Source organism: Schistocerca serialis, chromosome 2 (genome assembly GCF_023864345.2).
Source record: "Schistocerca serialis cubense isolate TAMUIC-IGC-003099 chromosome 2, iqSchSeri2.2, whole genome shotgun sequence".
Taxonomy (NCBI): Eukaryota; Metazoa; Arthropoda; class Insecta; order Orthoptera; family Acrididae; genus Schistocerca; species Schistocerca serialis.
In genome coordinates this window covers 35,390,737-35,396,780 of record NC_064639.1, presented here as the reverse complement: position 1 = coordinate 35,396,780, position 6,044 = coordinate 35,390,737, and positions in this window count along the sequence as shown.

Genomic DNA, 6,044 nt, shown 5'->3' with positions numbered 1-6,044 from the left:
TCACTTCTACTATGTTTACTGTATGTTCGCGTGCTCGCCAGTTCGTGTCCCGGTTGTTTCGATTTGACTGTACGGGCTGCTTGTTATCTCTCGAATCCCTGTGTTGCATATTCCGTTCCTGGTAATTTGCATTTCCTTGTCGCCCATTGTCGAAGTTTTCCCTCGAGTTTCTATTGTCTCTGCCATTACCGTACCTATAGGGCTGATATTTAGTTTCGTACGACCCTCGGCCACTCTGTGGCTGGTAGGTAGACCGATTGTACGGATTTCCGTTGTGGCGCGGCGGTACATACGGATGCCATTCATTCATACGCACACGACCGTTATAATTTCCAAAGCCGTTGCCGTTACCGTAGTTCTTCCCGTTTGGGTTGTGCCCATTACCGTTACGATAACTAGGTGTGGCTTGCCCATCCTCATGAATCAGATCTATTGAGTCGAGCACTGAAAGAAAATACTCGAGATCATATTCGGGAACAGTTATTAATTTTTCCCTAACATTTGCAGGTAACTTGTTCTTTAAGATTTTCAGTACATCGACATGAGATATCGGATTATTCCAGTAACGGGTCTTGTTTAGGTATTTTTCAAAATAGCTTCTTAGCCCCCCGAATTTTGAATGATATGGTACTGGGTTAAATACCTCTCGTCTTAACCTCTCCTGGATAGCTGTTGACCAGTATTTATCTAAAAATGCATTCTCAAACTGCTCATATGTCTCGCAAAGTTCTGACATCTCCGTAGCCCACAAAAGGGCATCACCCTCGGTGTGTCCTACTACATATTTAACTTTTTGAGCTTCTGTCCAAGTCCTGGGCAGTACGTTTCTAAAGGCTCGGACAAACACTACTGGGTGCGTTCGCTTTTTCTCATTTGAGAATACGGGAAACTGTCGATGTTTTATTAAGCTCTCATCCATTAACAACGCTGTCCAGCACGGCGGAACAGCATTTCCCTGCGGTGATGGTATATTTGTTTCAGCAAAGTTTTGCCCGCTGCTCGCGTCGCGCGTCGACATGCGGTCGCGCGGCGTGGGTTGGGCATTGTTGTCCGCGCCACTGATTCCTCCCACTGGCGGATGGCTGTTTATCGCTCCGCTTACCGCCCCAGGCGATGATATTACCGTACTTTGTTTGTTAACTATTTCGTCTCTTAACCGTTGTTCTAACTGCCTGATATCATGTTCTACGCGTTTTAAGATTTCTTCTTCCTTGTCCCCCATTACTTCCTTTACCGCTTCCACATAGGTACGCTGTTCACGTACGCATTTTTCTGCGAACGTTGTACTGTCGTCCTTTGCATTGCTCTTTACCGATTCATAAAGGTGCACAATGTCTGAGTTGATCCTCTTGTGTTCTAACTTGAGTAATCCTACCTCCAATGTGATTTTTTCTACATTTTCTGGCAAGTCGTTACAGAAAGAATGTAGTTTCGCTACATCTGATTGTACATTGTCTAAGTTGACCTGCGTATTCTTTTGCATTGCCTGTAAATTCTCTTGGGTTTCTCTAATTCCGGATAGCTCCTGTCGATACGTGTGTGTTAGTGTTTCAAATTTTTCGCCCACTATGCCTTTTAATTTCTCACCCATATCGTGAACCGAAATTTGTACTTGTTCATTAATTTTACTATCCACCTCCGTGGAGATTTGTGAAATCTGCTGTGTGAACTTCGTGTCCAGACTATTGAGTTCTGTGCGCAAATTTTTTACGTCGTCTGAAATGTGTGTCATGTTTGTATTAACCTTCTCGATCTCGGACTTTACTGTGGTCATGTCTGCTTGTATCGTTTGTAAACTTGACATTTTAGTCTCTAAGCCCGACATTTTTGAATTTATGTCTGCTTTCATTGCATTCATGCTTGTTTGTATGGATTCTGTTAAGGCTCGAAATAAGGCTTGCATATCTTCCGTATTCACTTCCGGCCTACGCCTGTCAGTATCTGTGTCCGTACTACGCGTACTGCTCTCATTTAAAATATTCTCTGGCCTCGAGGTGCCATTAGTTACGTCTACTGTAATTAACGTATTGCTTGTAATTAAATGTTCTGTATTCACGGGCGTCGAATGCAACAATGGCATGTCGCGCCCAGCATCCAAATAATCACCGTTAAACAGTTCCAAACCACTCATTGTTGCATTTTGCAAATGAACATCCACTACATTCGCATTATGATTTTCGAATGACATTTCCTTATTGTTTTGACCATCCATTATAGAAATCCTTATACCACTGCAGTTATCAAAATAAAAATTTTCTTTCTTAAGATTTTACTTCCGCGCTACTTCTCACGCGAAAAAAATGCATATACAGTTGTATGTAATTATAGTCTCAGCTATTCTTTAGTCAATATACTTTCTATACTAATAAAGAAATGTCATTATCTCCACTTGACTACAATAGCGTTAATATCTGAAGCTTTAGGTTCTGGAATTTAGGAAATAGGTGGATGGATTTTCTAATAGGTCTACTGGGAACGCATTCTCTATATGCATTGCGCAGTCCTACCTGATTGTTGTCTTGTAAATCGTACTTCCTCTATTGTGCTTTGTTGTGTGCTCTTGGTATTGTCGCCTTTTTTCCTTCTAATTTATTTATTATTTCCTTTTTATAGCATTTCTTCAGTACCACATCATTGTCTCCGTCACATCATCAGCGTACATGGAACATAAAGAAATCGTTAACATACATGTATATTCATTTTCCTAACAATTCTAGTACTCACAGTTTTGCCCACTGCGTATCGTGCCTGTCACCTGTCGCCACTTTATAGTATAATAAAATAATGGAATAGATGATAATAAAATGCGTGGCTTTTTAAAATGTATTCAATTAATGAGATTAATTTTTCGGCGTGAATGACAAGCACAATAAGCTGAGCTATGCCTGGAAATAAGTCCGTATCAGTTCATATAATTTTGCAGGGCGGAGTAGTTTCTTTCTGCGCTGTAGATTTGTGCTTACCATTCTTTATAATACTACGTTTGGTCGCCGCGTTCACCTTTGAAGTCTTGACCATGTTCCTATTAAGCTTATCGGATCTTCGTAATTTTCCAAAGTACACAGGTGGGCTTCAGTTATTGTAATTATTGTACTATTTGAAATAACAACTCACACGACCTTTCTGTTAATAAAACAATACTGTATTTTTCTAAACGGTGCACATATGAAATCCACACACCTCACTTATTCATAGCGACCCCAAAATGGCGGTCTACAATTACTCGCTAAAAAATTGACGTGCTTCTCACTCTTTCACTAGCTGAGCGCGAATCCCTCCTTCCTCCTACCGGTACCAGAAAAAATCCTCTGTTTATTAATAACTGAAAGTCAAAAAATACATGACGGTAGGCATAGGCTCTATGATGGGCTACCGCTTCATCTTGTCTCTTTGCCTTTAAGGAAGACGAAAACATAAAGGAAATGCAAAAGGTTTATCACAGTGCCAAGCAAGATCGTAAGAGATGGTAAAGAGCCACCGTGGTACAACAACCGAGTTAGAAAATTGCTGCAGAAGCAAAGGGAACTTCACAGCAAACATAAACATAGCCAAAGCCTTGCAGACAAACAAAAATTACGCGAAGCGAAATGCAGTGTGAGGAGGGCTATGCGAGAGGCGTTCAATGAATTCGAAAGTAAAGTTCTATGTACTGACTTGGCAGAAAATCCTAAGACATTTTGGTCTTATGTCAAAGCGGTAGGTGGATCAAAACAAAATGTCCAGACACTCTGTGACCAAAATGGGACTGAAACAGAGAATGACAGACTAAAGGTCGAAATACTAAATGTGTTTTTCCAAAGCTGTTTCACAGAGGAAGACTGCACTGTAGTTCCTTCTCTAGATTGTCGCACAGATGACAAAATGGTAGATATCGAAATAGGCGACAGAGGGATGCAGAAACAATTAAATCGGTCAAAAGAGGAAAGGCCGCTGGACCTGATGGGATACCAGTTAGATTTTACACAGAGTACGCGAAGGAACTTGCCCCCCTTCTTGCAGCGGTGTACCGTAGGTCTCTAGAAGAGCGTAGCGTTCCAAAGGATTGGAAAAGGGCACAGGTCATCCCCGTTTTCAAGAAGGGACGTCGAACAGATGTGCAGAACTATAGACCTATATCTCTAACGTCAATCAGTTGTAGAATTTTGGAACACGTATTATGTTCGAGTATAATGACTTTTCTGGAGACTAGAAATCTATTCTGTTGGAATCAGCATGGGTTTCGAAAAAGACGGTCGTGTGAAAGCCAGCTCGCGCTATTCGTCCACGAGACTCAGAGGGCCATAGATGCCGTGTTTCTTGACTTCCGCAAGGCGTTCGATACAGTTCTCCACAGTCGTTTAATGAACAAAGTAAGAGCATATGGACTATCAGAACAATTGTGTGATTGGATTGAAGAGTTCCTAGATAACAGAACGCAGCATGTCATTCTCAATAGAGAGAAGTCTTCCGAAGTAAGAGTGATTTCAGGTGTGCCGCAGGGGAGTGTCATAGGACCATTGCTATTCACAATATACATAAATGACATGGTGGATGACATCGGAAGTTCACTGAGACTTTTTGCAAATGATGCTGTGGTGTATCGAGAGGTTGTAACAATGGAAAATTGTACTGAAATACAGGAGGATCTGCAGCGAATTGACGTATGGTGCAGGGAATGGCAATTGAATCTCAATGTAGACAAGTGTAATGTGCTGTGAATACATAGAAAGATATATCCCTTATCATTTAGCTACAAAATAGCAGGTCAGCAACTGGAAGCAGTTAATTCCATAAATTATATGGGAGTACGCATTAGGAGTGATTTAAAATGGAATGATCATATAAAGTTTATCGTCGGTAAAGCAGATGCCAGACAGATTCATTGGAAGAATCCTAAGGAAATGCAATCGGAAAACAAAGGGAGTAGGTTACAGTACGCTTGTTCGCCCACTGCTTGAATACCGCTCAGCAGTGTGGGATCCGTACCAGATTGGGTTGATAGAAGATATAGAGAAGATCCAACGGAGAGCAGCGCGCTTCATTACAGGATCATTTAGTAATCGCGAAAGCGTTACGGAGATGATAGATAAACTCCAGTGGAAGACTCTGCAGGAGAGACGCTCAGTAGCTCGGTACGGGCTTTTGTCAAAGTTTCGAGAACATACCTTCACCGGAGAGTCAAGCAGTATATCGCTCCCTCCTACGTATATCTCGCGAAGAGACCATGAGGATAAAATCAGAGAGATTAGAGCCCACGCGAAAGCATACCGACAATCCTTCTTTCCTCGAACAATACGAGACTGGAATAGAAGGGAGAACCGATAGGGGTACTCAGGGTACCCTCCGCCACATACCGTCAGGTAGCTTGCGGAGTATGGATGTAGATGTAGATGTAGACTTCAGAGCATGTGATATTTTCTTCTTGCTCTGTTTACTTTTCCTACAGTAGATGTCGATTTTCCTTTCAATTTTTTGGCTAGTTTGAGTGATGTGAAGTATCTGCCTGTAGTGACAATTCTGCCGTTGCCCAGAAATGGGAATAATCTGAAACCCTTTCGTCTTGGGATCGTGCAGTATCCTTACCAATGAGTATATACTTGCTTTCAACATCTACAGCTAACCAGTATTTTTGCCCGTACTTGTTAGGCTTTGAAGCCATGAACTGCGTGAACTGGCACCTAGCTTTACTTGGAAAGATCTGCTCGTTTATTATGTCACTTTCAGGTTTGTAACACCGTGTAAAGTTTTCTATGAATTTTTTCCAGATAGCAGAAACCAATGCAAACTTACCATTCTCTAATGGTACAGAGGGTATAGCCTTATCTTCGAACCTCAGGAATCTCATAATCTTACAGAATCTATTTCTACTCATGGTTTCCACATAAAATCGTAGGCCCCAGGAATCTGACCATAAGCTGTAAAGGTCTGTACTTCGGCAACCACCCACAGCACGAGCATAAATAATTGCAATAAGTGCTTCTAGTTCTTATGTGGGCATTGGCCAGCTGTCATTTCCTAGTACTCTGTGTGCCTCTGTTATAGTACACTTCAAAATATGTTTGATT